This window comes from Delphinus delphis, chromosome 3 (assembly GCF_949987515.2).
Source record: "Delphinus delphis chromosome 3, mDelDel1.2, whole genome shotgun sequence".
NCBI lineage: Eukaryota > Metazoa > Chordata > Mammalia > Artiodactyla > Delphinidae > Delphinus > Delphinus delphis.
Window position 1 is genome coordinate 17,939,217 of NC_082685.1, and position 8,406 is coordinate 17,947,622.

General features: G+C 40.3%; 1 pseudogene; it reads left to right on the top strand.

Moving 5' to 3' along the window:
• Positions 1–1,288: 1,288 nt before the first annotated feature.
• Positions 1,289–8,406, top strand: LOC132422351 (transmembrane emp24 domain-containing protein 2 pseudogene; annotated as a pseudogene).

Sequence of the window (8,406 nt, forward strand, 5' to 3'; positions counted from 1 at the left end):
TGACATAAATTGCAGGAATATCTTTTTTGATCCACCTCCTACAGTATGGAAAATAAAAACAAAAATAAATAAATGGGACCTAATGAAACTTAAAAGCTTTTGCACAGCAAAGGAACCCATAAACAAAAAGAAAAAACAACCCATAGAATGGGAGAAAACATTTGCTAATGAAGTGACAGACAAGGGAATTAATCTCCAAAATATACAAAGCACCTCATGCAGCTCAATATATTAAAAAAAATGACCCAATCAAAAAATGGGCAGGGCTTCCCTGGTGGCGCAGTAGTTGAGAGTCTGCCTGTCGATGCAGGGGACACAGGTTCATGCCCCAGTCTGGGAAGATCCCACATGCTGCGGAGTGGCTAGGCCCGTGAGCCATGGCCGCTGAGCTTGCACGTCCGAGCCTGTGCTCCGCAAGGGGAGAGGCTACAACAGTGAGAGGCCTGCATACCGCCAAAAAAAAAAAAAAAGGGCGATGATCTAGATGGACATTTCTCCAAAGAAGACATACAGATGGTCAAAAAGCACATGAAAAGATGCTCAACATCACTAATTATTAGAGAAATGCAAATCAAAACTACAAAGAGGTATCACCTCACAGTGGTGAGGATAGCCATCATCAAAAAATCTACAGACAGTAAGTGCTGAAGAGGGTGTGGAGAAAAGGGAACCCTCCTACGTTGTTGGTTGTAATGTAAATTGATACAACCATTATGGAGAACAGTATGGAGGTTCCTTAAAAAACTAAAAATAGAGCTACCATATGATTCAGCAATCCCACTGCTGGGCATATATCTGGAGAATATACTTTGAAAAGTATACATGCTACTTTGAAAAGATACATGCTAAAGCAACTATACTCCAATGAAAATTAATTTTAAAAATATAAAATAAGATACGTGCACCCCAATGTTCATTGCAGTAGTATTTACAATAGCCAAGACATGGAAGCAACCTAAATATCCATCGACAGATGAATGGATAAAGAAAATGTGATATATTACTAAGCCATAAAAAAAAAGAATGAAGTAATGCCATTTGCAGCAACATGGATGGACCTAGAGATTGTCATACTGAGTGAAGTAAGTCAGTCAGAGAAAGACAAATATCATATGATATCGCCTATATGTGGAATCTAAAAAAAAAAAAAAGGTACAAAATGAACTTATTTACAAACAGAAATAGAGTCACAGATGTAGAAAACAAACTTATGGGCTGAGGTGGTGGTGGCAGCGATGGCGGCTCTGGAGGCCACAGTCCCGGTCCTGGTTTTGGCCCCAGCCCCACCATGGTGACACTCGCTGAGCTGCTGGTGCTCCTGGCTGCCATCCTGGCCATGGCCTTGGACTACTTCGTCAGCATTGACGTGCATGCAGAGGAGTGCTTCTTCGAGTGGGTCACCTCGGGCACCAAGATGGGCCTCAACTTCGAGGTGGCCGAGGGCATCTTCCTGGGCATTGATGTGGAGATTACAGGGCCTGATAATAAAGGAATTTATAAGGAAGACTGGGAGTCCAGTGGGAAATACACATTTGCTGCTCACATGGATGGAACATGTAAGTTTTGTTTCAGCAATAGGATGTCCACCATGACTCCAAAAATAGTGATGTTCACCATTGATATTGAGGAGGCGCCCAAAGGACAAAACATGGAAACAGAAGCTCACCAGAACAAGCTAGAAGAAACGATTAATGAGCTCACAGTGGCGATGACAGCTATAAAGCATGAACAGGAATACATGGAAGTTTGGGAGAGAATACACAGAGCAATCAATGGCAGAACAAACAGCAGAGTGGTCCTTTGGTCCTTCTTTGAAGCTCTTGTTCTAGTTACCATGACATTGGGACAGATCTACTACCTGAAGAGATTTTGTGTGTGTGTGTGTGTGTGTGTGTGTGTGTGTGTATTTTCTTCTTTAATCTGTTAATGTGGTGAATCACATTATTTTTAGAGTTAAAATTATCTGTATTCTGGAAAAGCCCAACATGGTTATCATATATTATTACCATTTTTATGTATTGCTAGTTTGTGTGTCCTAATATATTTTTTTAATTTTTGAATTTTATTTAATTTTTTTTATACAGCAGGTTCTTATTAGTCATCAATTTTATACACATCAGTGTATACATGTCAATCCCAATCGTCCAATTCATCACCCCACCAACCCCACTCCACCGTGGATTTCCCCACTTAGTGTCCATACGTTTGTTCCCTACATCTGTGTCTCAATTTCTGCCCTGCAAACCAGTTCATCTGTACCATTTTTCTAGGTTCCACATGCATGCGCTAATATACAATATTTGTTTTTCTCTTTCTGACTTATTTCACTCTGTATGACAGTCTCTAGATTCAACCACTTCTCAACAAGTGACCCAATTTTGTTCCTTTTTATGGCTGAGTAATATTCCATTGTATATAAGTACCACAACTTCTTTATCCATTCGTCTGTTGATGGGCATTTAGGTTGCTTCCATGACCTGGCACTTGTAAATAGTGCTGCAATGAACATTGGGGTGAATGTGTCTTTTTGAATTATGGTTTTCTCTGGGTATATTCCCAGTAGTGGGATTGCTGAAAAATATGGTAATTCTATTTTTAGCTTTTTAAGGAACCTCCATACTGTTCTCCATAGTGGCTGTATCAATTTAAATTCCCACCAACAGTGCAAGAGGGTTCCCTTTTCTCCACACCCTCTCCAACATTTGTTGTTTGTAGATTTTCTGATGATGCCCATTCTAACTGGTGTGAGGTGATACCTCATTGTAGTTTTGATTTGCATTTCTCTAATAATTAGTGATGTTGAGCAGCTTTTCACATGCTTCTTGGCCATCTGTATGTCTTGTTTGGAGAAATGTCTATTTTGGGCTTCTGCCCATTTTTGGATTGGGTTGTTTGTTTTCTTAATATTGAGCTTCATGAGCTGTTTATATATTTTGGAGGTTAATGCTTTGTCCATTGATTCATTTGCAAATATTTTCTCCCATTCTGAGGGTTGCCTTTTCATCTCGTTTATGGTTTCCTTTGCTCTGTAAAAGCTTTGAAGTTTCATTTGGTCCCATTTGTTTATTTTTGTTACTCTAGGAGGAGGATCAAAAAAGATCTTGCTGGGATTTATGTGAAAGAGTGTTCTTCCTATCTTTTCCTGTAAGAATTTTGTAGTGTCCAGTCTTACAATTAGGTCTATAATCCATTTTGAGTTTATTTTTGTATATGGTGTTAGGGAGTGTTCTAATTTCATTCTTTTACATGTAGCTGTCCAGTTTTCCCAGCACCACTTATTGAGGAGACTGTCTTTTCTCCATTTTATATCCTTGACTCTTTTGTCATAGATTAGTTGACCATAGGTGCATGGGTTTATCTCTGGGCTTTCTATCTTGTTCCATTGATCTATGTTTCTGTTTTTGTGCCAGTACCATATTGTCTTAATTACCGTAGCTTTGTAGGATAGTCTGAAGTCAGGGAGCCTGATTCCTCCAGCTCCGTTTTTTTCCCTCAAGACTGCTTTGGCTATTTGGGGTCTTTTGTGTCTCCATACAAATTTTAAGATTTTTTGTAATAGTTCTGTAAGAAAAAATGCCGTTGGTAATTTGATAGGGATTGCATTGAATCTGTACATTGCTTTGGGTAATATAGCCATTTTCACAATATTGATTCTTCCAATCAAAGAACATGGTATATCTCTCCATCTGCTGGTATCATCTTTAATTTTTTTCATCAGTGTCTTATAGTTTTCTGCATACAGGTCTTTTGTCTCCCTAGGTGGGTTTACTCCTAGGTATTTTATTCTTTTTGTTGCAATGGTAAATGGGAGTGTTTCCTTAATTTCTCTTTCAGATTTTTCATCATTAGTGTATAGGAATGACAGGGATTTCTGTGTATTAATTTTGTATCCTGCAACTTTACCAAATTCACTGATTAGCTCTAGTAGTTTTCTGGTGGCATCTTTAGGATTCTTTACGTATAGTATCATGTCATCTGCAAACAGTGAAAGTTTTACTTATTTTCCAATTTGGATTTCTTTTTCTTCTCTGACTGCCATGGCTAGGACTTCCAAAACTATGTTGAATAATAGTGGTGAGAGTGGATATCCTTGTCTTGTTCCTGATCCTAGAGGAAATGCTTTCAGTTTTTCACCATTGAGAATGATGTTTGCTGTGGGTTTGTTGTATATGGCCTTTATTATGTTGAGGTAGGCTCCCTCTCTGCCTACTTTCTGGAGAGTTTTTATCATGAATGGGTGTTGAATTTTGTCAAAAGCTTTTCCTGTATCTATTGAGATGATCATATGGTTTTTCTTCTTCAATTTGTTAATATGGTGTATCACACTGATTGATTTGCATGTATTGAAGAATCCTTGCATCCCTGGCATAAATCCCACTTGACCATGGTGTATGATCCTTTAATGTGTTGTTGGATTCTGTTTGCTAGTATTTTGCTGAGGATTTTTGCATCTATATTCATCAGTGATATGGGTCTGTAATTTTCTTTTTTGGTAGTATCTTTGTCTGGTTTTGGTATCAGGGTGATGACAGCCTCATAGAATGAGTTTGGGAGTGTTCCTTCCTCTGCAATTTTTTGGAAGAGTTTGAGAAGGATGGGTGTTAGCTCTTCTCTAAATGATTGATAGAATTCACCTGTGAAGCCATCTGGTCCTGGACTTTTGTTTGTTGGAAGATTTTTTTTTTTTTTTTTTTTTTTTTGCGGTACGCGGGCCTCTCACTGTTGGGGCCTCTCCCGTTGCGGAGCACAGGCTCCAGTTGCACAGGCTCAGCAGCCATGGCTCATGGGCCTAGCCACTCCATGGCATGGGGGACCCTCCTGGACCGGGGCATGAACCCATGTCCTCTGCATCGACAGGCGGACTCTCAAGCACTCTGCCACCAGGGAAGCCCTGTTGGAAGATATTTAATCACAGTTTCAATTTCATAACTTGTGATTGGTCTGTTTATATTTTCTATTTCTTCCTGGTTCAGTCTTGGAAGGTTATACATTTCTAAGAATTTATCCATTTCTTCCAGGTTGTCCATTCTATTGGCATAGAGTTGCTTGTAACAGTCTCTTAGGATGCTTTGTATTTCTTCGGTGTCTGCTGTAACTTCTCCTTTTTTTTAATTTTATTGATTTGAGTCCTCTCCCTCTTTTTCATGATGAGTCTGGCTAATGGTTTATCAATTTTGTTAATCTCTTCAAAGAACCAGCTTTTAGTTTTATTGATCTTTGCTATTGTTTTCTTTGTTTCTATTTCATTTATTTCTGCTCTGATCTTTATGATTTCTTTCCTTCTACTAAGTTTGGGTTTTGTTTGTTCCTCTTTCTCTACCTCCTTTAGGTGTAAGGTTAGATTGTTTATTTGTGATTTTTCTTGTTTCTTGAGGTAGGCTTGTATAGCTATAAACTTCCCTCTTAGAACTGCTTTTGCTGTATCCCGTAGGTTTTGGATCATCGTGTTTTCATTGTCGTTTCTCTCTATGTATTTTTTTATTTATTCTTTGATTTCTTCAGTGATCTCTTGGTTATTTGATAACGTATTATTTAGCCTCCATTTGTTTGTGTTTTTTATGTTTTTTTTTGTTGTTGTTGTTGATTTTGTTTCTTGCGGTACACGGGCCTCTTACTGTTATGGCCTACTCCCGTTGCGGAGCACAGGCTCCGGACGCGCAGGCTCAGCGGCCATGGCTCACGGGCCCAGCTGCTCTGTGGCATGTGGGATCTTCCCGGACCGGGGCAGGAACCCGTGTCCCCTGCATCGGCAGGCGGACTCTCAACTGCTGCGCCACCAGGGAAGCCCTGTTTTTTATGTTTTGTTCCCTGTAACTGATTTCTAATCTCATAGCTTTGTGGTCAGAAAAGATACTTGATATGATTTAAATTTTATAAATTTACTGAGACTTGATTTGTTACCCAAGATGTGATCTATCCTGGAGAATGTTCCATGCACACTTGAGAAGAAAGTGTAATTTGCTGTTTTTGGATGGAATGTCCTATAAATATCAATTAAATCTATCTGGTCTATTGTGTCATTTAAAGCTTATGTTTCCTTATTTATTTTCACTTTGGGTGATCTGTCCATTGGTGTCAGTGAGGTGTTAAAGTCCCTCACTATTATTATGTTACTGTCGATTTCCTCTTTTATGGCTGTTAGTAGTATCTTTATGTATTGAGGTGCTCCTATGTTGGGTGCATATATATTTATAATTGTTATATCTTCTTCTTGGATTGATCCCTTGATCATTATGTAGTGTCCTGCCTTGTCTCTTGTAACATTCTTTATTTTAAAGTCTATTTTATCTGATATGAGTATTGCTACTCCAGCTTTCTTTTGATTTCCATTTGCATGGAATATCTTTTTCTATCCCCTCACTTACAGTCTATGTGTCCCTAGGTCTGAAGTGGGTCTCTTGTAGACAGCATATATATGGGTCTTGTTTTTGTATCCATTCAGCACTCCTGTGTCTTTTGGTTGGATCATTTAATCCATTCACATTTAAGGTAATTATTGATATGTATGTTCCTATGACCATTGTCTTAATTGTTTTGGGTTTGTTTTTGTAGGTCCTTTTCTTCTCTTGTGTTTCCCACTTAGAGAAATTCCTTTAGCATTTGTTGTAGAGCTGCTTTGGTGATGCTGATTTCTCTTACCTTTTGTTTGTCTGTAAAGCTTTTGATTTCTCCATCAAACCTGAATGAGATCCTTTCTGGGTAGAGTAATCTTGGTTTTAGGTCCTTCCCTTTCATCACTTTAAGTATATCATGCCACTCCCTTCTGGCTTGTAGAATTTCTGCTGAGAAATCAGCTGTTAACCTTATGGGAGTTCCCTTGTATGTTATTTGTCATTTTTCCCTTGCTGCTTTCAATCATTTTTCTTTGTCTTATTTTTTGCCAATTTGATTACTCTGTGTCTCGGTGTGTTTCTCCTTGGGTTTATCTTCTATGGGACTCGCTGCATTTCCTGGACTTGGGTGGCTATTTCCTTTCCCATGTTAGGGAAGTTTTCAGCTATATTCTCTTGAAATATTTCCTCTGGTCCCATCTCTCTCTCTTCTCCTTCTGGGACCCCTATAATGCAAATGTTGTTGCATTTAATGTTGTCCCAGATGTCTCTTAGGCGGTCTTCATTTCTTTTCTTTCTTTTTTCTTTATTCTGTTCCACAGCAGTGAATTCCACCATTTTGTCTTCCAGGTCACTTATCCGTTCTTCTGCCTCAGTTATTCTGCTATTGATTCCTTCTAGTGTAGTTTTCATTTCAGTCATTGTATTGTTCATCTCTGTTTGTTTGTTCTTTAATTCTTCTAGGTCTTTGTTAAACATTTCTTGCAGCTTCTCAATCTTTGCCTCCATTCTTTTTCCAATGTCCTGGATCATCTTCACTGTCATTATTTTGAATTCTTTTTCTGGAAGGTTGCCTGTCTCCACTTCATTTAATTGTTTTTCTGGGGTTTCATCTTGTTCCTTCATCTGGTACATAGCCCTCTCTCTGCCTTTCATCTTGTCTATCTTTCTGTGAATGTGGTTTTTGTTCCACAGGCTGCAGGATTGTAGTTCTCCTTGATTCTGCTGTCTGCCCTCTGGTGGATGAGGCTATCTAAGAGGCTTGTGCAAGTTTCCTGATGGAAGGGACTGGTGGTGGACAGAGCTCAGTAAAACTTTAATCCACTTGACTGCTGATGGGTGGGGCTGGGTTCCCTCCCTGTTGGTTGTTTGGCCTGAGGCAACTCAACACTGGAGCCCATTCGGGCTCCTTTGTGGGGCCAATGACAGTCTCTTTGAAGGCTCATGCCATGTTGCACTTCCCAGAACTCCCGCTGCCATTGTCCCCATCTCCATGGTAAGCCACAGCCGCCTGCCCCCTGTCTTTGCAGGAGACCCCCCCAACACCAGCAGGCAGGCCTGACTCAGTCTCCCCTGGTGTCCCTGCTCCCCCTCCTGGGTCCCGATGCACACACGACTCTGTGTGTGCCCTCCAGGAATGGAGTCCCTGCCTCCTCCAGTCCTGTCGAAGTCCTGCAATCAAATCCCAGCAGCCTTCAAAGTCTGATTCTCTAGGAATTCCTTCTCCCATTGCTGGACCCCCAGGTTGGGAAGCCTGACGTGGGGCTCAGAAACTTCATTCTATTTCGTGGACTTCTGTGGTACAAGTGTTCTGCAATCTGTGAGTCACCCACCCAGCAGTTATGGGACTCGACCCTACTGTGATTGCACCCCTCCCACCATCACACTGCGGTCTCTCCTCTGTCTCTGGATGTGAGGCATCTTCCCTGGTGAGCTCCAGTGTCCCACTGTTGATGATTGTCAAGCAGCCAGTTGTGATTCCGGTGCTCTCACAAGAGGGATTGAGAGCACATCCTTCCACTCCTGAAGAGACTTTTTTGAAGTCCAGAGGGTTGTTTATAAAGGCTTTTTCTAA